The following is a 24,359-nucleotide window of genomic DNA, read 5'->3' as shown; positions in this document are numbered from 1 at the left end:
CCTGTTTCAAAGCAGAAGTTGTGGTGCCAACTGTCAGACTCTTGTGAACTAGTAGGTAGAGCGAGGCAGCCCAAATGTAAAGGTAACTTTGATTTCGGATTGACCCTACTTGCTTGCGTTGCATAGATCATAAAATATCCAGTCACCCAGCTATCAATACAAAAGACATTGATGCTATATTGCTTCTCGGGTTCTGTTTACTGAATAGGTCCAGTCAGGTAGAAAATAAAATTTTTGCTTGTGGTTGGCTGCCTGGATTATTGCAGTGTCGGAATAAGATTATACACTCCTATATCCAAAGAATTCTTACTACGCAGTAGAACGTTTCTAAAATACGTCTGTAAAGTTAAGTCAAAAATGGGTTGGTTTGTTAGCAAACTGGATGCCAACACATGTTCACTATTTTAAAACAAGAAATTCATGTTGAGTTTTTACTTTCTCCTTGAATTTTTAAAAATTAGATCATAAATGCTCTATGTTTCACACTCAGGTGAGAAGGACAGAGAAGGGAGACCGATTTCTTCCAAAGGTTGTAAGATATACCAATCGTTCTTCGAGAACTTTTACTAGCAGGAGCTGCTTGCTATATACATCTGCCTTTCAGTTCGTCTCTTTAAAACTAGGTTCAAACGGCTAAATCAGCTGTGATGTAATTCTTAAACTTTTTGACAGAAAAGAGATCGTACTGTTTAGTGTTTGTGTGACAAACACAATGTTAACTTCATTATCAGGAACTGGGAAATGGTGAACGATTACTTCTACAGAACACAGGTGTGGTTCTTTTCTTACCCTAAATATTTAAATGTATTAAAGTGTATGGGTAATGGTGAAATTGACTTGTTCTACATGTCACAGTGTTGGACATTTTCTCTTGCCATCAACTGGCTATTGGAGAAACTACAGTAATCAATACTCGTCTTATTAAAATAGCTTTTGTAGATGACCTCACCACCTATTTTACTTGAAATTCTGAAGAAAGGATAAAAATGCTCCGTAGTTACCCACAGAGCCTTATTTGTACTTATCCCACTAGGGTTTTCTCTTATCTGCATTCTGTCCCATTAAAGACAGAGAGACCATTATTTGCACACACTTGTCGAGGTAAATAATTTATCAGACAAGAGGTACACCCTAGTCGATAGTTTTATTGAACTGAATTTAAATGTTTCATGAACCTGCATTCTGTCTTTGATTTGTCTGAGAGTTCCAGTTAAATTGGAGGTTGTCTTGGAAAGGGATTTTTTTTTATTATTATAGAGCACCCACATTCTCTTCACTAAACTCCCTCTCGACCTAACAAAATATTAGGTATATTTGACCTGTGGACAGTATGTTTGTAATCGGTTTTCAGTGACTAGTTTTGAAGAATATGTTCCTGTATCGGGTCTACCTCATTGGAACAAGGATATCGGTATATTGGTTACAATATAGAGACTTACCCCTGGGCTAGGCAGGGTTTTCTGTTTTCTTTTGTTTTTTTGCCAGTTTGAATTAGGTTTCTTTGCTGATTGATCGTCCTTGTTTTCCAAAAGCCAATATCTGGATGACATTTACAACTGTTTCGGAGTTAGGAATTGTGAAGCCTCTTTCCCTTCCTATGCACTGGCACAAGGATTTGCTCACTGTTGTGCTAAGCTGAGAGAACACCCTGGAAAATGAGTGGTCGCATGCTAAGTGTTGGGACAACATTTATAGGATGCGCGTGTGGGAGACGGCGGGGGGAACATTCACCAATCTGCTGTTCTCGACCGTGCCAAATGTCGCTCTGCATCTGAAGGCTTTTGGTGAACGTTAACAAACAATGTACTTTTTATTTGGAAGGCTCCACCTTCGCTCCTTCGTCTGTTTGCTCACCTTTCCACCGGGCAGAGGGGCAAGCGCCCTTCTTCTGCAAGGTAGCGAGCGGCTAATGCTGCTCTGGTTGAAAGGCGAGGCTGGGAGCGGGCTGTCAGGAAGGTGTTTCACTGATTGTTTGGAGTCGTTGCTATTAAGGGACGCCGGATCCCTGCAACCCAGCAGGGTTCTTGAAGGAAGCACTGGAAACACCACGGCTCCCGCCTGCTTATCTGGCTGTCAATAAAAGGAGATGGCTCCTAAAGCAGGGCCAGGTGCTGCCTTCCCTTCTCTCCAAACTGCGCAGCTCTCCAGAAACTGATCAGGCGTGAAGCCAAGTCTGCTTGGCCAGGCCCTCCATATAGGCAGACAAACAGTCCCCTAGCCAACACCAGAGCGTTGCTCTATTTGCCTTTTTAGAGCTAAAAAAGGAAAGGAAGGAAGGAAGGGGGTAAGCTGGGAGCAGAGTCCGTGTTTGGCTTTATGATCGCTGCAGTATTTAGGGCTGCAAAGTAAAGCTGGAAAGTCAATCTGTCAACAGCAATCTGTCCTAGGGCCGTGGCGTTCGCGGATGGACGGCGGTGGGTTTCTAAGAACCAGGATTTTGAGCATAACGCCGCATTCTGGGCTATATCCCTTGGCTGCTTCATTTACACGTTTTTCTCTCACACATTTTAGCTGATTCCAGTCCCTCTGCAGCTCACTAGTGCACAGCGACCTGGGATGCTCAGCCCCACGACAGAATCCATGTCACTTGTAGGTGGCCTGTTTAAACCACGGTTTTTTAACCATTGCGAGCAGGGGGTGGGTGCCTGTCGATGGCGGAATAATCGTACTATTATGTCTGAAATAACAGTGTATCTCACTACCTGTCATGAAACCCAAGGAGTTTAAAAACCCAGCAGACTGAAAAACAACGGCAGCAAGTGATCATAGTCATCACCCTAAATGGAAATGTTTTTGTCAGTTTTTCTCAGGCAGATAATCGTGCCTTAGAAAACCGCAAAGCCTCTTTTAGATCTGGGTGTGCTCCTTGGGTCTAAACCCTTCACCTGGGTTGTGAGAGGCCCCCAACGAGAAGTAGTCGAAATCCTTTTATAATAAAATTGTGCAGAAATCCACATGCCATATACTGCTAACGAGGGAACAGAGCTTGGGTGGAGGGAGGAAAAAGCAGGGTTCCAATGAAAGCGTTCGCGGTTCCGGGTTCTGATGTGCAGAATGCTTGAAAGCTGTGAAGCCGCTCTGAATCGGATGCAGGCAGAGATACAATAATGTGTTACAAATTTATAAGCATGATACATATTTGATTTATACAGCGATAGGAAGGTTTTTTTTTTTAAGGCTGCCCCAAACCCCTGTGTTCACATAGATTGAGCAATTCTCAACACACACACTGTAATAATGAGCTTTAATTCTCTACCCAAGCAGAACTTGAGCAATAATAATAAGCACATCAGAACAATTTGTTTACTGTGGCATTGCACAGACTGCCGGGTCCAAGACTAGCTACAATAAACGGTAAAAACCCAAGGAAACCTTGTAGAACAGAAAAAAAATTATTGCGAGTAGAAATGTGGACTAGCATTTTAGCTGGGATCTATTACCCTTGTCCAAGGTATGTGTTTTTAAATACTTTGTGTACGTAGCTGGCTTTTCCTACCAATCGGTGTTTTCCACGACACCTTTGTTCAGATTGTCTGATATTTATCTGTTCCATACAGGATTATATTTAAACGTTGAATGATTTAGAAATGTAATTTGATTTTTTTTATCCTGTACTTTCAGTTTTGTTGCAGTTCAATAGAATATGTGTAATCCAGTGTTTTCAAAGAAAAAACACTTAAAATTATTATTAAAATGGCTTGTGTCTGTGTTAATATCTAGAAATCTGAGTTATTTCACCACATTATATACAGAATCCCACCTAAAGGGCTTCCATACAGCTCGATAAAGAATTCTGTCTCTATTTCTGTAAGGTGGACAACAAACAAGACTAATATAAAACATCTAATACGTTACATCATTTTTTAAAACCCTCTCCAAATCCTCAACTTGTTTTAGCAAGACTTTTTGCGTGTGTATTTGTGTGGTTTAATTCAAGATGCCGAAAGACACTTCTGTGAACTGAAGCGTCCAAAAGACAGAAATTTAGCAAAGATAATATTTGCTATCATAAGGAATCCCGACACAGATGACTATATAATAGGTCTATTATTTGCAATGCTGTACGCCTTGTCTTCTCATAAAAAAGGAGCAAGACTTAAAAAGTTCTTATGCTCAATGTAGAAAAATATATCCTAACTTTGTGGTTGGTTTTCCCCCCCTTTCTTCCCGACGACTCCTAATGGTATTAATTTGTCTACAACTTTATCGAGGATTGTCTCGAATTATTTCCCTTTTCTCTCCTTTAAAACATTTTCATAATAAGCGCAACTCTGGACAATGTTTGATTTGTTTTTCTCCCCTCATCCCGGTTTTAGCCTGAGACATTAGCTGAATTCCCTGGGGGTGATTGGATGCAATTCGCTGAAAGTCGACAGGCACGTCCTGGATGTTAGAAATTCACTTTTCCTCAACGTGACAAGGCTGAGTTCGATCTACAATTGTATTTGAAAGGGCAATGAGCGGAAAGATCTCCCGTCATTACAGCCTCGCTCTCCTTTAGAGAAATAACAAGATACTTCATTTGCACACAAACGCTCATAAAAACAAAACAACAAAACAAAAATAAACCCCCCGACCCTCAGTCACTCTTTAATAAAAAGCTTTCGCCGCATAATGTAAGTGTGTGTGTCTGTGTGTGTGTGTGAAGTTTCACAAGATAGCGGCGCTCCCCCAAAGCGCCCATGTGATCAAGTTGACTTTTTACTTTAAATCTTGAATAAGATGTGAGTTGTAACAAGGGGATTTGCACTTACTCCATGACCCTTGTAATTGGATTAAATATAGACTGAGACGTACAAAAACATACCAAGATTGACACCTGCCAACTGGACTTCCTTATGATTGATTGTGATGCTTCGTGCTGGCAACAATAATGAAATAAATTGTATGGATAAAACAGCACATTTGTCATTTCCGTGCCATAAGAGAGGAAGCCAGCGTGTTAGGCAAGCTGTTAGCTGACAGACAAGAACAGCAGACAAAACTAAAGAGCTAAACAAGGCTCCCAGATATTGACAAGACTAATGATAACTTGTCACAACCTTTTTAAACTCAGAAGTTTGCAATTAAGGTGTATATCTGTATTGCTGGTACAGATACGGTAAGGAGGACTTAAAACATAAACTTCAAATCTTTGGAGAGCTCCAGTATTGTTTGCCACTTGCTTTGCTCTGCAGCGCCGTGCTCACAGGAACAGCAAAGCTATCTAGAGATGTCACCAAATCACCCGGGCCAGCGAAACATCTCACGAACTTCAGTATCAGTCTTCCTCATGCACACTGGGTTTTGCTACCTGCGGGAACCAGCTAGGTGAGCTCGTAGGGAAATGACTCACAACTTAGTTCATTCCTCATTAGGGTAGAAAATGGCAGGTGTGCTGGGCGGTTGGTGGGCGGGGGGCATTTAAACTTCTCTGAAGTGTTAATGACTCTGTCGACTTCGCTCGACACAGCTTCAGTGGCTGATGTTATGTAACCACCAGACAAGTCTAATCGCTTCCCCCCATCCCATTTATGAGGCTCATGGAAGGGTTCCGGCGTAAGTGCAGTTGGCTCTGGAGCGAAAGAGCGTGCCTTGCTGGGTAAAAACGCTCTGCCAAAAGCCCTCCTAACTGGCCTGATTGCCGGAGGCACAAGGGCAGGCGCGCCCCGCGCCCCGCAGAAGTTTTGGAGACCTAGACTAAATAAACCTAGTGCTCAGCTTCTGCCTCGGCTGTTGGCCTGCAGACAGCGGCGGAGCGCTCTTACAAACAGGCGGTGGGTTATGGAGGCGCAAAAGTGCCCTCCCTTTTATTCCTGGCCAGCGTTGTTTTTAACCTGTGACAGGTTTCTGAACGGCTGCCGATCCCTTCACTATGACACTATGGTGGTGTGATTCCGTCCCTCGGAAGCCTCCCCTATTTTGGCTCTGCAGAAGGTCACTTTCCCCTCCCGCCCCACCGGTATTTTAAGAAAGGCCACCCACTTTACTAAGCAGAACAATTAATATTTGTCAAATGTGCTCAGGAACACAGGTCCCGCTCACTATCCACTCAACTCACGGTGCCAGCTCGGGGTGCTGGACAGCATAAGCAGTGTACAAAGACCTGTTTCTTGCTACTCAGGCAGGACACTGCGTTGAGGACTGAATGTAGGCTCAGCTTGAGAAAAGAAACCCCCATGCCTTAAATGCAAAGGATCCAGGGTGACCCTGTAATTGCATCTTTCATGGGGTGTGTTGTCTGAACCATACAGGTAGTTAGCTGCTTTGTAGCGTGCCAGTTGTCAGGTTATAAATCTCCTTCAACTCGGCACGGATGGACAACACGGCCGTTTGTGGTTTGTCTGATAGGTAATTGATATGAATTTATTGCTCCTGGAGGATATGTGTGGACAGAGGCGATCTACATAGGCGCTTTGATCACTAAGACTTCTCGCGAACTTGTAGAGCGAACCGTTGCGTATGTGTCAGTGTGTATCGAGAAAAGTTCACGCTCTTGATTTGTGTTTGTGTATATAAGCAGGTGAGATGTAGGTTCAGTGTAACTTCAGCATGGCTACATCTATATCTATATCTATATGGTGAAGCGATTGTAGTGTTATGCTTTATTGCTTTTTAACCTCCCCTCCTCCCTCGAAACACAGCTCCATGAGGTTATTTATCCTTCTCATAGGACTAAAGAGAGAGTGCTTTGGCGATCAGATATCTCTGGTTTGCATTATGACCTATAAGCATCACACAAGACAGACTGATATGAAGAAAATATTTTAATGTCAGAAGTCTATAAACAGTTGTTCCGAGCTATTAGGGGGAAAGTAGTCTGAAATGTCAGAGTGCACAGAATAATATATAGTTTTATATCATATGTGGTTTGCAAATATTTTAATACTGCCATAGCCTTTCTGTTTGCACGTCACCAAATACTCTACAAATATCAAAATGCTCATTTAGTTTAGCTAGGCCTGGAGCCATTTTCCTGGTATTTTAGTATTTACAGCCCATTCTAAAAGAATTACAGTGTATTCTTGAAAGGAGAACACTATCAAACGTACACTGGATTTTAAAAGCTTTGAGGCTGGCTGCTGTACCATCCCCATATTGGGTTTTGGAAGGATAATGGTAGCTGAAGTTTCATTGGATTTAAAGCTGATTAGTGTAGAGCTTTTTTTGTGGCACAAAACCTTGTTATATCCACCCTTCTAAAGCGTTTGCTTTGGGTTTTTATAACTTGACACAAATGATAAGTACCCAGGGATTAGGCTGATCGGTTACTTAACTACATTGTAAAGTAATTTCTGGGACAAATTGTATTTTCTAGCCTGACAGGCAAATTTTATCCCCCCCTCCCAACAATCAATTAAGTATCTTGTTAAACTAAACCCTTTACAGAATCTGACAATTTTGTCCACGAAAGTGGCCCAAAATTAACCCTGATCAATTTGTAAACTTTACCTGGGAAAGCCTGGGACACTGCAATTAAACCTGCTGACTTCTTTAGCCACCAGAAGAAGAAATAAAGAACACAAAGGGATCTGTAAAGTTTGTGTAAAATATTTGACTTCGATCTTTAAAGAAACGATTAGATTCCATGCTTCTTTTGTGCAAATAATTGACGCACTGCATATTCAAATTTTATCCTTATGCTAGATCAGACCAGGGCTATATGTGGGTCCTTTATTACTTCACCCTCTCACAATTTCCAGGGCAGAATAGAACTTTTATGTTAAAATCCAAAATAATAAGATTCTTTAGGAGAGAGAGTGTCACACTTCAGATAATTGCAAGCAAAGGAACCTGAATCGTTACAGGCCCAGTTAACATCTGTAATTAGCTAAACCACACAATGCTCTTAGGGAGCATTTATTTTTTATTTCGGTTTCTTTCATCTGATTTAGTTTTATTTCAGTCTAGAGGAAACAAATGGCAAGAGAGTATCTCTCTCTCTAGATAGAGAGATCTAGATATATGTCTCTTTAGCCATTTTTGAAAGAAAAATCAAGTCCCAATTTAACAAAAATAGCTAATATTCTAAAGCGACCTTTCCATTTGCTGTAATTACTACCAAACTCATTCCTCGAAATTAAATGCTGGAAATTATTTGAATCCTTGTAAAGAGCGAAAAAAAAACAAAACAAAAAAAAAACCAAGTTCCATCGAATTAGTTTTAGCCTGCCTGCTCTCCCCAGTGACTGCATCTATTAACATTATAATCTCAAACACCATTTTTTATGTAACACTATTGTTAGTAAATCAACTCCTCAGGTCCACAGAGACGCTGACCCCTGGCAATTGAGTGAAAGTGTAATTATCTCCCCGAATCTTGGACAGATTTAAGAGATTACATTTCAACTAAATCTATATCAATGCTAATTTTTTCCCAGACTCCAGGTGCTAGGCACTAGGAAATGGTGTTCCTGCCCAGCAGAATGGTTTACAAAGAGGAGAGGGCTTGCTGTGTAGAGGGCCAAAAGAAATGAATCCCCACATAAAATTACACCTATTTTTGCTACAAAACCTGGTTCTTATATGGCAAAGTTAAACAAAGCAGCTATGCTAAATTAGCGTTAAATAAAGGCTAGTTTAATGCTCGGTTACAGTCAACTGGTGTATATTTGATGGCTAATTGTCTATCAAAATTAAAAAGAAAAGAACAAATGATTCGTTATGAGAAGGTGTTAAAAGCTTCGACAAAAAGGACATTTCACAAATATAATTTCTGTGGACGGTGAATTGTCCTTTTGAAGCTTTATTTTTAAAGCAGTAAAGGCCTAAAACTCTCTAGCCATGACTAATGGAGAGCGGCGTGCTCTTTTATTTGGAAACCGTCTATATAAGAAAAAAAAACCAATATAATAAAATCTGAAGGGCAATATTCTTGCAAGAAACTGGAATAAAAATATATGTGGTTTCGAACGGCTACTTAACTAAATAACGCCATGATGGCAGTAAAATGGCATTTGAGTGTTACTTGGTCTATGGTTACAGAGAACTAATCGATTGCTGCGTTGGGAGCAGAGCTAGATTATAAATCAACCGAGATTAGCAAGAAGAAAACAATATTTGCGAGATTGCAATAAAGGAGAGAGTTGCTTCGTTCGAAGTCTTCTGCGCTGCTTCTTAGGACAAGGTGTCAGGCTCTTAGAAAATCTGATTTTTACCCTTCTGATTTTCCTTCCAGCGCAAACAGATTTTTGTTAACTAATTGGCTCTGAAATATTCGAGAAAAGGAGATTAAAAAAAAAGTAGCAGGAATAATGATAAAAAAGATTTGTTGTTCAAAGTTAATTAAACATGAAAGCAACACAAATGCAATGGAGAGGCGTCAGTCCCACTCGCGTCTGATGAAGTCGACACCAATTTTGTCGATATGCATTATAAGGCGATGTAGACTTGCTGCTTACTTGGGAGTAAATGTAAAAGAATCCAAGTATGCAAAAAAAGCCCAAACTAAATCATGCAGCAAGAACGACAAACCGTCTGGAAAATGGACCCATGGAGCAGCAAGAATGTACTTTTTTATCTTTGACAACTTGTGTCCTAAAGAAAGTATCTTGAAGATAATTGAAATGATTACAATTCATTGCTGCAGTACTTTGAATATGAACAGTCAAATAATGAAATCTTAGTAATACAACAAAAAATTAATTTACATTATACCATTGCTTGAGGTTTTTTTATGCCCAGCTTCCCCTAGAAATTTTGTGTTAATACATAATTCTGTACTTCGATGCATTATTCATATTTTTTGGTATTGTTTTTCCCCTTCCTTCCCCAGTAATGGTCTCCTCTGAAACTTCAAGGTGTAGATGCAAATGAAGAGTGACTGTTGCCTATCAGTCCCAGATTATGGCGCATATTCTGGGAGGAAATAAAAAAAACCGAACTCAGTTCTGACGTATTGGGGTCTACAGAGAGTTGTTGTCTGAAGCTTCGATCCTGACCTCAACTGAAATGTGATTAACCTATTAATAAAAGCAAAACAACAACAAAAAATATCCTAGACGTAGCTGCCAAAGTTGAGTGATTGATGCTCAAGCCCCTTCCAGTCCCGTGGAGATAATATTCCACACGTGAAAATATTCCTCCTGTGTTCAAATTCATTTACAGACCACAGTTTGGGTAAGAGCTCCGCAGCCTCCCTAGAATAAAGTGCATCCTATTTAATTTAGTTGGCAAATGCATCTTAGTTCAGTCTGCAGCAGCTACAAATGGAGAGGCTGGATATTTGCTGCATAGATCTTGAAAGATCAGATGTGATTATTTTGATGACTGATTTGCCCTGTTTGGGGAGGACTTCATATACATTTAAAGAAAGGCAAAGTTCAAACCATTGTTCCTTAATTCGGGCGCTACCTTCTATATTACAACAAGAGGGTGTTATATAAATCCAAGTAATTCCCTAAATAAGAAAGGCATGGCAAGATGTCTCTATTACAGATGGTGGATAGAATTAAGAACTCAAACTATTACATAGGCTTTATTTTAATAATGAAATAGAAAGAAGTCAGAATAAGTTCCTTTCTGAATGAATGTTAACTATACAGTTTACACATTGCAGAATACGATTTTTTTTTGTTTTTGTTTTTTGTGCTCACAATATTAGATGGTGTTTTTGCACGGAATGCAAAACTCGGTCTCTCTCTGGTTTTGCAGATTGTGTAGTAGGCAGCCTGTGTTTTAATCCAAATCAGAAATGGCCCAATGTACATCCTCAACATAACTAACTGTTTCTAAAAAAGAAAGAAAGAAAGAAAGAAAGAAAGAAAGACCATCTGGTAATTGTCTTTCTTTAGATCTTCCCTTAATTATGCTTTTAATTAAAGATGGTTCAAGGCATTGGACCACATGAAGGGCAGTAATTACAAATTACATTACAAACCCAACAGATGTAGCTCTATCTGCTGGGAAAAAGGTACCGGAATAAAATTTGACTAAACTTTAGGATAAATTAATCCGCTGCCTTGAGAACAGAAGCACATTTTTTATTATGCAGACTCTAGCCAGGATTTAAGTTCTCTGTCATGATTGTTTTCATATTTCTTTGACATCTATTGATTTGGAGGCAGCTGCAAGGCTTTGTCACAAGAGAGAAGAGCAGTCACAATATATTAGCTTGATGGCATAACTCGAATATGAGTAGGAAGGATAGAAACATGACAGGGCATCACATGATCGGGTGATGGGCCTCCAACAAAATAAAGAAATTAATTTTTAATAGATGCTTTAAAATACCACAGCTAGTGTAACAGTGACGGAAACAACAGTGCTGTTAATTATCTAGCACTGGAGGGTCAGATCTTTACCCAAATGGGTTTGAGGAGATGTGTTTTAATTTTCATTTAGGACTTATTTTTTGCAGTAAGTGAAAGTCATAAGGAGTAATCCTCATCATGAGAGATTTCCAAACCATCTAACTGCCCTATGCCAAAGAATGAAGGTGTATTTAAAATATTAGGGAGATTAAGAAGGTAGAATGATGGTGGCATCACATAATTTCTCTGCAAGAACCTGGAAATAAATATACCATTTCACCCATAATTTGCTGAGAAAATAAACTGTGAAATCCCAAACTGCATCAGTTTAAACCTCCTTTTATTAGTGTATGCAAACAAACAAAAAAGCAATAGCCATTGCAATAGGAGAAAGCACTATGTTCTCAAAGATTTTTCTGGGGCATTTCATCCCAGTATTCTGTGGTCACTGATGGGTCTACGTAAGCTTTTTACAATGCATATTTTAGGATTGCAGGAATACACCAGTATGAACTATTTGTAAATAGCCTGTTTTCAGGAAGCTGGCTGGCACATTAGGAGGAGATCAAGAAAGTAGGGGTGTAAGGGTTTACAAAAATCAAGTTCTGGTTCAGTGGATAAACACATAATTGAAAATCAAGAGACTATTTTTTAAGACAACCTCCAGTTCAAAGTATGTGCTTCTCCAGCGTTTCGCTAAAATCCTGTGCTAAACGTATAACCTTGGAGTTTTAAGTATTTGAACAGGTTTGGGCAAGATACCAGAACTATTGCAAGTGAGGCTGTTGGTTAAAAACAATCATTGCAGTTAATCTTGAATGTAGGGATAGAAGGAATCTGTATGTCAGACACTTCATCAAATCACTATTGAGGGCTCTCTCTCTCTCTAGTAAATTGGGCCATTTCTGTCACCTGTTAATCATCTTCATGGTCCCCCACCTCATCCACTCCCTTTGGAAATGCATGACAAAACTCTGCAGCGTCTGATTAATTTTGGGCTAGGTATTGTCTCACGTTCAGGCTGAAATACGTTTATCAGAACTGTAACATGGATGGAAGGCTGTCTTCAACACATCAAATCAGAAAGGGAAAACTTCGGGTACCACCTTGCTCAGATTTTCCCATTCCTGCCCGCAGTATCGAAACACAAACACACAAAACATGGAGGTGGATACATACATAGATGCAGACATAAACACCTACAGCATGAAGAACACAAACTCACATGCACAGTCACAATGTGCATCTTTCTTTCTTACACAAAGGGCCAAAATCTTAAATCCTAACTCTGTCCTTTCTCAGGCAAAACTCCCAATGTGCATTTTGTTCCAATATGGCCTGCAGGATTTGGGCCCTATCCAGTAGCCCCCCCTAGACACACACAGCACACGACAGACACAGACATATTAATATAGACACACGCCTCATGCACAAATACAGACACACATTCACACTTTCACACACACTTTATTAATAGTGTTACATTTTTTCATTCTGACTTGTGCTAACTATGTCTTCTAATCCATTTTCATTACCATTTCTGGGTATCATCCTGCTCTAACTGAAGAAATAAGAAAAACTCCTTGTCTGTGGGACAAAGGTGGGACCTCATGAGAGGAGGTTAGTTATTTGGAAAGACCTCTGCAGATGCCCTTTAATCCACAGGCCCAGTTTTTTTTAGTAAAATTATAATTTATGATTTCAAAATGTCAACATCTGAATAAGTATTGTTATCTAAATACAGCATGGAATAGATTGTAGCCTGTATACTCTCACTTTATTTTACAATGGGTAAAATATTTGTTCAAATTTTAGGCCTGGATTCTGTCACCACCTTCAACCTGTTTGTATAAAGATGATCATGATGATAAAACTCCATATTTGAAATGCAGAATAACCTCATGTTTAAAGTCATCAGTCTCTTTTAGCTTCATGTTATAATCACATGAGGAATTCTGATTCCTCTTTGCCTTAACTGGTGTACTATGAAAATGACATATGCTTTTGTGGAAAACTGATACATTTAGAATCACTAATGTGAATTATTTACAGGACATTATATACCATTGGATTGCTGAAAAGCTCCTAGTCCTTCTTCATGGATATATATATGTATATATTTACACACATGCACACACATCCCAAGGTCAAGAAACAAAAGCAATTAGCTTTAAATTGATAAACGCTAGGAAATTCAGAGTTAAGTGTGCTATACTACCTTAAATCAGTCCCTTGTGATTAGGTAGTTTTCTATAATCACGTGTAGAAAAGTTACTTGGTAAACATGTTTACCAAATGTATCAAAAGTTATTTTTATTTTAGTGCTATTACTTATTACAAAGTTTGCCTTTTTTCTGCTTACGTAAGAGATTGTGAAATTCAGGTTCAGAATTTTTCATCAGTTTCTTCAACAAATTATTCTTGGTCAGAAGATCCTGTGAAAACATCTCTTTGTGAACATGTATAATCAGTTCTGTGTTGTCAGTTACATAAATCACATGGTCTGTGGGTAAAAACCTATATAGAAGAAAATGTGTGTGTGTGTGTGTGTTTGTATTTTCACTCACTCATCTACAGTGCTGGTCTTTTAAAATTCCCTATGTCCTTAAGCAAGAGAATATATCTTTTTGTTACAGAGGTTCAGAGCTAGATTCACAAAAGGAGTTAGGCACCTAACTGCCACATTAGGAACCTAAATCCCAGAATCAGGCCCTGTTGGGAATCAAAAAATTGCCAAACACTATAGGCACCTAAACTTGCTTCGCTCTTAAAGTTTTGCAGTAAAAGTTCTGTAGACGTCTATGTTGCTGCTTCTGCACATGTGCACTGTAGCCACCTTCCAGGTGTCTAGACGCCTAAGCTTCAGAGTGATGCATGAGCTGGTCGAAGGTAGGCGTTCCTCAATCTAACTCGCCTCCGGGGGCTGATCTGGTAAGCGTGCTCAGACTTCGCCCACAGGATTGGCCCCCTCATAGATGAGTACACACAAACCCAAGGTTGTTTGTGAATCTAGGCCTCCGTGTTCAACGGAACACATGCTGCAGGACAAGAATTGGGCCAGTAGTACATAAACACACATGCACACACACACACACACACAATTAGAGATAGGTACCAATGTTTGTTTGTCTCTGTAAAGTATATATTTATAGATTATTCATTTTAGTAGACACAGAGCCAAATTTTCTTCTCGCATTCTCCATGTGGCTCTCCAGAAGAAGCGCAGATCCTGAGTTGCATGTTTCTTTCATGTATTATGACTGAATTTCAAAACAAGCCATGTTTCAGGCACAACTATAGTCACTTTTCTCAAGTGGTGAAGTTATTCTGATGTTAGTGGCTGAAACAGGTGTCTTTGCCCTTGATCGATGTATATTCGCTTGATGGAAATATGAGGATGTGGCTCTTAATTAGCAGAGTACACTACAGTTGACTTTGGAAGGAATTTAGGCTCTTGAGCCTCCTCAGATGTGCAGCCAGTAGAGAGCTCTCTGGTCACATTAACTATTACACATTTTTCCAGCTAAATCAGAGCTCCAAAAGCAAAACCTAGCACTCAGGGACATCCTATGGATTTGTGACTGACTCTGGAGGACTTAGAATCCTAAAATCAATGAATGGATTACACTGATCCATGAACGTAGATGTCTCCTCTGTGACAGATACAGTATTGATGGTCTTCATTATACTCAATCATTTCAGATCATCACCCGGAGAAATACAATAGAATGGAAAGAGTATTTTGTGGGGGGTACAATACCTCTTAAGGAAGTGGAAGGTGTGTTATTGAATGAAGCACAGCATGGACTGCGGGCATAAAATACTGCAGCCTACTGCAAAATGTCAGAGAATACATTAGTTGAATATATTTCTGGGCTACATGCATTTTGCAATAACATCTCACACAATTATGATTTAGTATCTGGGTGCAGAATATATAATTTCCTGGACATATAAATAACTTTCTATAACATATAAGTAACTTTCTTGCTCCTACAGTTTCACCTGTAAATTATTTATTCTTCATTGGCCCCTGTTCATCAAGGTACTTAAACACACATCTGTCTTTAAAAACATGATTAGTATCAAATAATTCAATGTGAGAAATGCTGTGATCAGAGGAGTTAATGGGACTAGTCAGATAGTTAAAACAATGGGCACATATTTAAGCTGATCTGTTTTTATAATGCTAAGCAGTTACTATGAGCAACAAAGTTCTGCACTTTAAATAGCAAGAGTTCTTCTGGTTTTGAGACCTATTTATGTATGAATCATTTTTATAACGGATATAATTTGAAAAATAAAAGTAGAAATAAAGAACAGGAACTAGACAACTACAGAAGATCATGGTGGATCCAAGAACATCAGTCAAAGATCCATACTGATTTATATAGTAGATAGATAGAACCCTGGCCATGTTTGGTATGAATTTGCATATAGAAAACTTGTCCAAAACCAGATCTACACATATATGTGAAAATCAAGAAGTACAATCATATGAGTGAAATCCTGGCCTCCCTGAAGTCACTGCGAGTTTTGTCATTGACTTCAATGGGGACAGGATTTCACCCTTTAAGTTCTACTGCTCTGCTCAAATGCAGAGATACTCAATTAGCTCCACAATCTGCATGTAGATGGAAGGCAGTGTGAGACATAGATTTTGTTGTTGGATGTGCAGGTTTTCCAAAAGAGTAAACCTGTTATCAAGGGTTTTTCAGGAGGTTCCGTCATCCCAAGTGATTCCTCTGAGTCACATCTTGACTTCATCTATTTAACCAAAAAGCTTCCCTCTACTGCCAGGCTGTGACTATATATCATATGATACCAACATGGTTGTTTAGAACTCTGGACTACAGTTTATGCACAGTTGTAACCCATATCTGTGAGAGAAGTACCTGTTCCACATCCTCACGTAGAAGAAGCTGTGATGGAGGATCCTACAGTACAGCGTGTGTTGAAATTCTTGCATAGAAAGGATTTTGCAGCAGCCTCAAAAGTGATTCTTTTTCTTTTGCTGTTTTCAACCAAGCCCCTAGCAATATTTCCTTTACATAGATATTTGGAAGGGTAATTAGCATCTATATTAATTACAAGTCACCGAAGCACATGTCTGACACATGTTGAAGAAAGGATCTAAAACTAGGGACAAAATGTTGTGATATTTGACTTTTTAATCACAAAAATTATAATGTAAAGAAATGTAGCTGATGTGAACTACGTGCTTTATATAAACAGAGATGAGCAAACTCATTTAGCTAAATTTCAATCCCAGGCAGGCAGTTTGAATTTGAAAATAAGATTTAAATCTGAACAGTAAGAGAGTCAATGGGGGGAGGGAGGGAGGGAAAGGAACACAGAGGAACAGAGAAAAATATGCAGTAAAAATGGGGATTAATACAGCAAAAGATAGACAAGTGTAAAACAAATATGGAGAGCTTTATAAAAAAAAAGAGATGGAGTAAAGGGAAGCAATCAGATGAAAAAAATAAATACACTGCATATCTACATGGTACAACCTCTTATACCAGCCTGCGGGAGCATAGCATAGGTTTCCCTTTGGCATACAAAATATTTTGTTTAAAACATTGATTCCTCCTTGGGCAAAAAAATTAGTTTAAATTAAAGGAGTCAAAGTGCACAAACTTCCACTAGCTTTGGGAATTGTATAACTCTCCTAAACAGGCCCTGATCCTGCTGTCTGGCCTGCACTGACAGGCCCGTGTGTTTGTGTGCAACTCTAGTGACATCAGTGGGACTCACTCCACGCATGTGGATAAGATTGCCGAATAGGTGCTCTGGGTGGTGAAATTCATAAAAATCTCAAACTGCACAAGGTTCACCCATCCCCAATTATAAATAAAGTTGACGTTTAGTGATAGATATTTCCTCTCTTCACACTGTGCTTATAAACCCTGAGAGAGTAATTCGTTCTTATAGCTTGCTGATCGTCTTTGAAGGCCACTTATTTGGGCCCTGATACTGCAAAGGCTTCTGCATGTACTTGATCTAATGGACAGTAAGTTGTCTCATTGAAGTCAATGGGGAATGTGTAATATACATAAAGTTAAACATAAACTTAAGTCTTTGCAGGCTCAGAGATTTGCATTGTAACTACATAGCAATATCCATGCAAATAGCTGATTTTTTGTTTAGAAGAAGTACTCATACATATTGAAATCAAATACATTATTATTGTAAAGGTAAAACAGACGCTGCTATATCACTACAGATGATACAAATGAATGGGATTTAGATTGCTTTGATATACTTGTTTGTGAATGGCTTTTATTTTATGTTATTTGAAATAATTTTATTTTATTGATATCAGGTACTGCAGAGCAGAAGTTAGTAACTCTCTATCAGGAGCTGGCTTACTACTAATATTTTGCATTAATAATGCACATTTTTCTTTCAACTGTTAATGACCAGTTTATAGACCAACTGCCTGTAAAATTTCATAGATAAATCTGCAGAAATAGATTTTTCTTTCCGCATCAAAAATCTTAGTCAATAGACTGCAGCAATTTTTTCCCGAATGGATTTTACCTCCAGTAGTGACTAATGCATTAATTTTACACATTTAAAATTTTGTTTCCCAGCAGAGCATACCCATAAACATAAATGAACACACGTAGGCTCTTTATTACAGAGCGTAGATGTTTATGTCTGTGTACAACTGGGTTGCTGGAGACTAGAAGTGAAAGGTTTCTTTTCAACAGGCTTAAACATTCCAAATATTAACATAATTTTGTCTGTTGTATCAGTACATAACAGATATAGCCAAAGAAGGTTTTAAAGCACCAACACAGACAGTAAAGATACTATGAAAGTACCATACATGCAGCAGCCACTATTCAAACCTTAATGTCCTGACCACATTAATGTTTTTCATTTGGAACCACATTATGATTTAATCAGGCAAAAGGAGTCTCAAGTTGGGAAACCAAAAGCCGAGGCCAACAGAATTAGGGCCCGATTCTGCAAGTGTTAGCCTATGAAATTTTATTGTCTGAATTAAAACCTGCCAAACACACATGTAGAGGAAATTATGATGGCCAAAGGAATACACATGCAGTTCTGACAAAAATAATCCCCTGTTTCTGTCTTGATTTGTCAGGTGATTTAATAAATTATTTTCCTTAGTGTATGCAAAGCAACATGCAATAAAATAGGAGAGAGCATAAGAAAGAAAGCAGAATTACTCTTGCGATCCCCAGCCCAGTAATGCCTTCTATAGTACCAGTAAAAAGCAATGGTACTAATAAAACTAGGCTATAACTCCCGTTTTCAAAAGAGCAAATACATTCAATGAAATCCCTCATAGCTTCTGCCCTGAAGCCAGGTTCTTAACTTCATGATCACTTTTATTTCAGTTTCTTACACTTCAGCAAAATGCATCAGAGCCTGAAAAATTAATTTTGCAGGAGAAAGTCTGCTATGACTTGTTTTCTTTTTGTTTTTCACATTGTGGACATAGTAGAAGGCATTCCTGAAAGAACTATACTTTCACACAGTCAAGCTATATTTTTCACAGAGCAACAAAAGTTCACTGTAACTGCAATATCATTGCAATTTGCCTGTGACTGTCATACTGTTTCACTATATCCGAATTTGCCGTTAGCAGATTCCACAATATATATATTTTTATACTCGATGCCTCTAATAGTTCTATATACCACATGCCATGAGAAGCTGGAATTGGTTAACAGTGATGTTGTTAGTAATTCTTATGTACATTTAAATTGCAGATTGGTTAGTTGGGGCATACAGCTATTACCTCCCCTCTCTCAGCCACACCATGCCAAAAAAGTTAAATGGCCCTATTTTAAAAATCAGGTTTTTTGAATATAAAGTAATAATTGTTGTTTGATTGACAAATAAATGATAATATTAAGAAATAACTAATATTGTCTGGACTTTTGAAATACCAGTGAGTAATGGATTGGATTGGATTGGAGTGCAATTTAACTTCCTATGTTTTTACAAATGTTAACTAGGTTAGTTCACCAAAGAATAAGGATACTATGAAATAAATTGTGCTGTCTTAAAAATCCCAGTAAAAAATACAGACCATCTGGAACCCCAAGAAACTCTGAGTTTATTAATAGATTTTTAATCAATACTTTTCTTATATTTTCTTTCCCAAAGCCTTTTCATTACTAAGGTGTCAAGTCTACAAAAGATCAAAGTACAATTTGCTTGTAAGGGAGTGACCCAGATTAAGTTGTACCTGACAAAGGCTATATAAAAAGACGTAAGGTAAAATAAATATCTTTCCATGGGTTCATTTGGTGTTTGTTATCATTTTTCTCCTAGGGCTCTGATACTGCAATGAGCTTTGTGCTGACTCTTTGGTGGTTCAGATGTGTTTTCTAGCTATAGAAGAGATCTCACAGTTCAGAAGAAAGAAACCCTTCCTTCCATTTATTTGTTTTGTCGTAGCTGCTAGGAGCTCTAGTTATGGACCAATACACCATTGTACTAGGGGCAGTACAAACACAGAATAAAAGATGATTCATATCCCAAAAAGCTTATAGTCTGGTTACACAAACCTTGGATCTGGATGTTTAGGAGCAAAGAGGTGCTGTACACCTGTTTACATCCTCCTGGAGCAGGGACCCTGGGAACGGATGAGGCCTGAGCTCCAGCCCCCGACTTGCTGGCCAGTGCAGCTGAATTGGTGTGGGGAGCACTGTAATTTGTTGCAGATGGATGCCAGCGGCAAATCATTGACTCTACTCCTCCGGGGCAAGGAGGAAGCAGGGCAAACATTATGACTCAGCGATATGTCACTGAATCACATCGCCTACTGGGGATATACCTAGGGCAGTGGGTGCAGCTTATGCACCACCCTTTGCTAAGGATTGTTTCTGGTGTCAAAATTTAGCTGTTAATAAAGCAATGCCTATGGTCATGGAGTATGATGGATGCCATCAGTTAGCTTTTTCCTAGGTGTGTTTGCAAGGGATAGTCCCTCTGACATCAACGGGGCTCTTAAGGTCACAGATGTCTGCCCCTGCAGGCTCATTGTGGATCGGGGCTTAAATCAGTACCTTTATATGCGACATGATGTATGGAAATCTCTTATTGTCACAGATTGAACTAATGTTCTGGATGAAGAAAGACTGGGTGGTAAACGGGACTCGTAAGAGGAATGAAAAACTTTACAGTTTGGGTCACCAGTTCAAATCCAGCCAAGGTTACCAAAGGGGCCACCAAATGAAATTAATGGGTAGCAGGTTTAAAACAAATAAAAGGAAGTTCTTCTTCACTCAGCGCACAATCAACCTGTGGAACTCCTTGCCTGAGGAGGTTGTGAAGGCTAGGACTGTAACAAGGTTTAAAAGACAACTGGATAAATACATGGAGGTTAAGTCCATTAATGGCTATTAGCCAGGATGGGTAAGGAATGGTGTCCCTAGCCTCTGTTTGTCAGAGGGTGGAGATGGATGGCAGGAGAGAGATCACTAGATCATTCCCTCCCTCTGGGGAACCTGGCATTGGCCACTGTTGATAGACAGGATACTGGGCTGGATGGACCTTTGGTCTGACCCCGTATGGCCGTTCTTATGTTCTTAAGTCTGATGGCTGTTTAGTGGCCAGTGTGAAATGAGCTGGTGGACTCAGTCTAGTGATAGTCTCTTCCCAGTCAACAGATTCCATATGGCAGAGCTAACAGTACATTTAGCACTGATTATCACCCTGCTAGGCAGGTTGAGCAGGAAGGTCACAGACTCAGTGGGCATGAAGGCCTAACTACCTCCCCGAACAGGGTTGAGGCAATGTCGGGGAAGTTTACGCTACTGATAGTGGGTAAACAGAAATCTCCAGCCTCCAGGGGTCTTGGGCTTTTAAGCTCTTCATGGCAGGGAGTCTCTGACCATGTGATTGTGAGCACAAAAGGGCTCTTATCATAGGAACTATTGCAGTAAATTAATGTTAAATTATAATAATAAGACATGGCTTTCAATAAAGCACCTTTCAACATTTTAAATATATTTCTTTAAAAACTGGTGGTCAAGATGAGGGACTTGCTGGTAAGAAAGCACATTTAGAATGACCAAACTACAGACCAGGCATCATCCTGCAAAGAGAACTTCTTTAAATGTAGAACAAAATATAAAATGGGATTGTGCCTTTTAAACACACACAGAAAAAAACTCATTTGGTTTATGATACCGATCATAAATACCAGCATGCACTGCTCTGTGATCATAAATTAATCATCCACAAATCATGAGTTAGGCAAGCCCCAACAAATCATGTGATTGGCTTAACAATGGGGGGATTTATAAAAAATAATAAATGTTGGGGTTCTTTTTTTCGTCTAGTTATTTGAGCTTTTGCCCACAACCATGAGGGCTAGAAATTTACTTTTATTTTTAAAGGAAAACTGAGATTCAAAATACCGTGACTTGAGAATCTGGGGCTTGAAGAATAACAGCAAATACCACAAGACTCGTGATCAAATTGTGAGAGATAGCAACACTAGGAATTGCTTTACTAAAGGATAGATTTTGGCTTCCGGTACAATCCTAAGCAAGGGATGGAGGATAAGATGCTCTGCCCCAAAAGTAGCCTCAGTATTCATCGTGATTCAAGGACATACCTCTTAGCTGCAATGCCTCCCCTGCTTCCTCATTGCTCTGGCGGCAGTAGGGGTGAGAGGTATTGGCCTATATCAGCAGAAAATAACTACCCCTCATGCCAACTCAGCTGTACTCAGATGCAAGTAGTCAGGGCATATGGTGCTCACTTAATCCTGTGTGTCCATACCCAAAGGCCAGATATCCCACACAGTTATCTAAGGAGGTTCTTACTCCCCTGCATGGGTATATAATCCTAGACACAATCTAGAACTGGATGCCTTTAATGCGGATATTTGTTATGAAATCTGAGGGCCATTCTGAAACACATAGTTAATCCTGATCCTGCAGACACTTACACCCATGAGTAACTTTACTCATGTGACCAGTCTTACTGAGCTCACACAAATGTTTGCAGAATCAAGGGTCTAGAGGAGTACGCCTTTTCTGCTCATAGTGGATCTTTGATTCTGTTACCCTTGAAATCAACAGGCGCTTTGCCATTCACATCAAATAAAGTCCCAGAAGGATATTTATACCTTTATTCACATTTACTTTTATTGTAGCATTACTGCCTCCTGCCAAGAGAGTGGCATTCGGGAGATAGAGGATAATGCATTATACTGTGTTTTCTCATCACCTCCTCATCTCCCACAATGTAACCATTGTATCCATTCTGTCTCAGTTAACTTTTAACATGCACATAAAAGGGAAAAAGTTTATCAAAACAAAACAGAAACAATAGACATTTATAACATTTTAAGTGTGTTTGGCACGTAACGAAAATTGCTTTTAAAGGGAGAAAAGTTCGCATTAAATATAGTATTTGTTACTGCTCTTGTTTTAAACAGCAACAAAAATACCCAGCCCAACTGTAATTCAGAAGCGATACCTGTTGCTGGAGTCAGAGTAGCAGCCGTGTTAGTCTGTATCCGCAAAAAGAAAAGGAGGACTTGTGGCACAAATACTCCTTTTCTTGTTGCTGGAGTGTGACAGCAAATTCTTTTCCATTTATGATGCTTTGTAATGCTTGGGTGCATAAGTTAGTAGAGGCCATTTGTGTGCAGGGAATAGCCATATATGGACTGGAAAAGCATATGCTTTATTCATAAAAGCGAGTGGCACATTTTTGCTCAAAATGTAATATAAAGAGTGCATGTTTCTTTTAATGAAATGGTCTCGAATGACTGTTGAGAGACTTTACTTTTTCCCCAGATATAAACACTAGGAACTCAAATGTTCATAATACTTTGCAAAGTTAAAAATGAGTAAAGTGTACTATCCTTTTGAGAATATTCAGATCTATCCTTTACTGATTTCACTACCAATATAAAATAGGAGAATTTTAGTTGGTGGGGGGGAGGGGAATATTTGTTTATTTTTTTAAATTTACCCAGAATGTTTCATAATTGTAATATCGTCCAGTTATTTTTAGAAGTGGTTTTATGATGTGCAGTGCTCCTGCTCCAAGTACTCAAGATCTGAGGTCAGTGTGAAGATTTCCATTGATTTCTATAGGCTTTGGATTGGGCTCGAAGGGCAGGAGAGCTTTAGAAACACCAACATCTATTATTAATTATTATTACTGAATAGATGAAATACATTTTCCCCCTTTAAATCTGAAGTTCCTTTTGATTAAGATGAGTGGATAACTCAAAGTTCCAACTTCTAATAATTTCTACTATAAAAGGAGGAAGAATAAGGTGGGACATGGTGACCACAAAGAAATTAAGAGTTTTAAGCACAGAACTCTGGGGGCAGGAGGGTAAAATCACTAGGCCAGTCTCAAAGACACAAAATGCCTTCTTGAACTTTTGAATATCTTTGGGGAAACACATTTTTAGGGATGTGGTGAGCTAGACTAGGCATAAAATTAAAATACCTCATATTTACTGATCCTGTTAGCACGTGCCAAATTCACATTGAGTTGACACTCACTTTAAAGAGTCAAGCATGTGGGTGTTACGGGCTCTGTCACAGAGCAATTTTCATCCTTACAAATGAGGGCCCATTACTCCAAAGAATTCCACAGGCTGAGAGAATATAATGATGTGGTCCAAACAAATATGGTATTTTCATAAATCCAGATAAAGCAGAATGCAAAGATAATCCTTAGGGAGAGAACCAGTTGGTCACTAAAACAATCTGAAGAAAGACAATGCCGTAATATATAAACAATTAACACAAATTTTAAATCAATGTGCTGTCACCCTAATAGCCAGTGGAGTCAGCTTGGATGGGTGTAATATGATGAGACAGTTTAACTCTTGTTATGACATTAGCTGCAGAATTTTACCACAGCTGAAAATGCTAGAGCGAGAAGAGTTTCCAATTATCAGTGTGATACAATACACAAGTTTAGATTAGACCAAAGCATGGATCACGTCTCGTAATTGTGACAAGTTAACATGGGAGAAAGGTCGGAGAAGCTCCTGAGATGGTATTAGGAATTTTTCTTATAGCACATGGATGATATGCTTATATATATAAGAAAACAGAATTGCCTTGGATTGGTTCAGCTCTCCTCTTGGCTTTATGTATA

The 24,359-nt window shown here is 39.0% G+C and overlaps 1 protein-coding gene across 1 annotated transcript in view; it reads left to right on the top strand.

Annotated features, from left to right (window-relative positions):
• Positions 1-24,359, top strand: part of ELP4 (elongator acetyltransferase complex subunit 4) — a 344,771-nt gene that overhangs the window by 303,458 nt on the left and 16,954 nt on the right. The gene's annotated exons all lie outside the window — the stretch shown is intronic.

The sequence above is a fragment of the Caretta caretta genome, chromosome 6 (genome assembly GCF_965140235.1).
Source record: "Caretta caretta isolate rCarCar2 chromosome 6, rCarCar1.hap1, whole genome shotgun sequence".
Classification (NCBI taxonomy): domain Eukaryota; kingdom Metazoa; phylum Chordata; order Testudines; family Cheloniidae; genus Caretta; species Caretta caretta.
The sequence above is the reverse complement of the archived record's forward strand: the minus strand, read 5'-3'. Positions and strand labels throughout refer to the sequence as shown.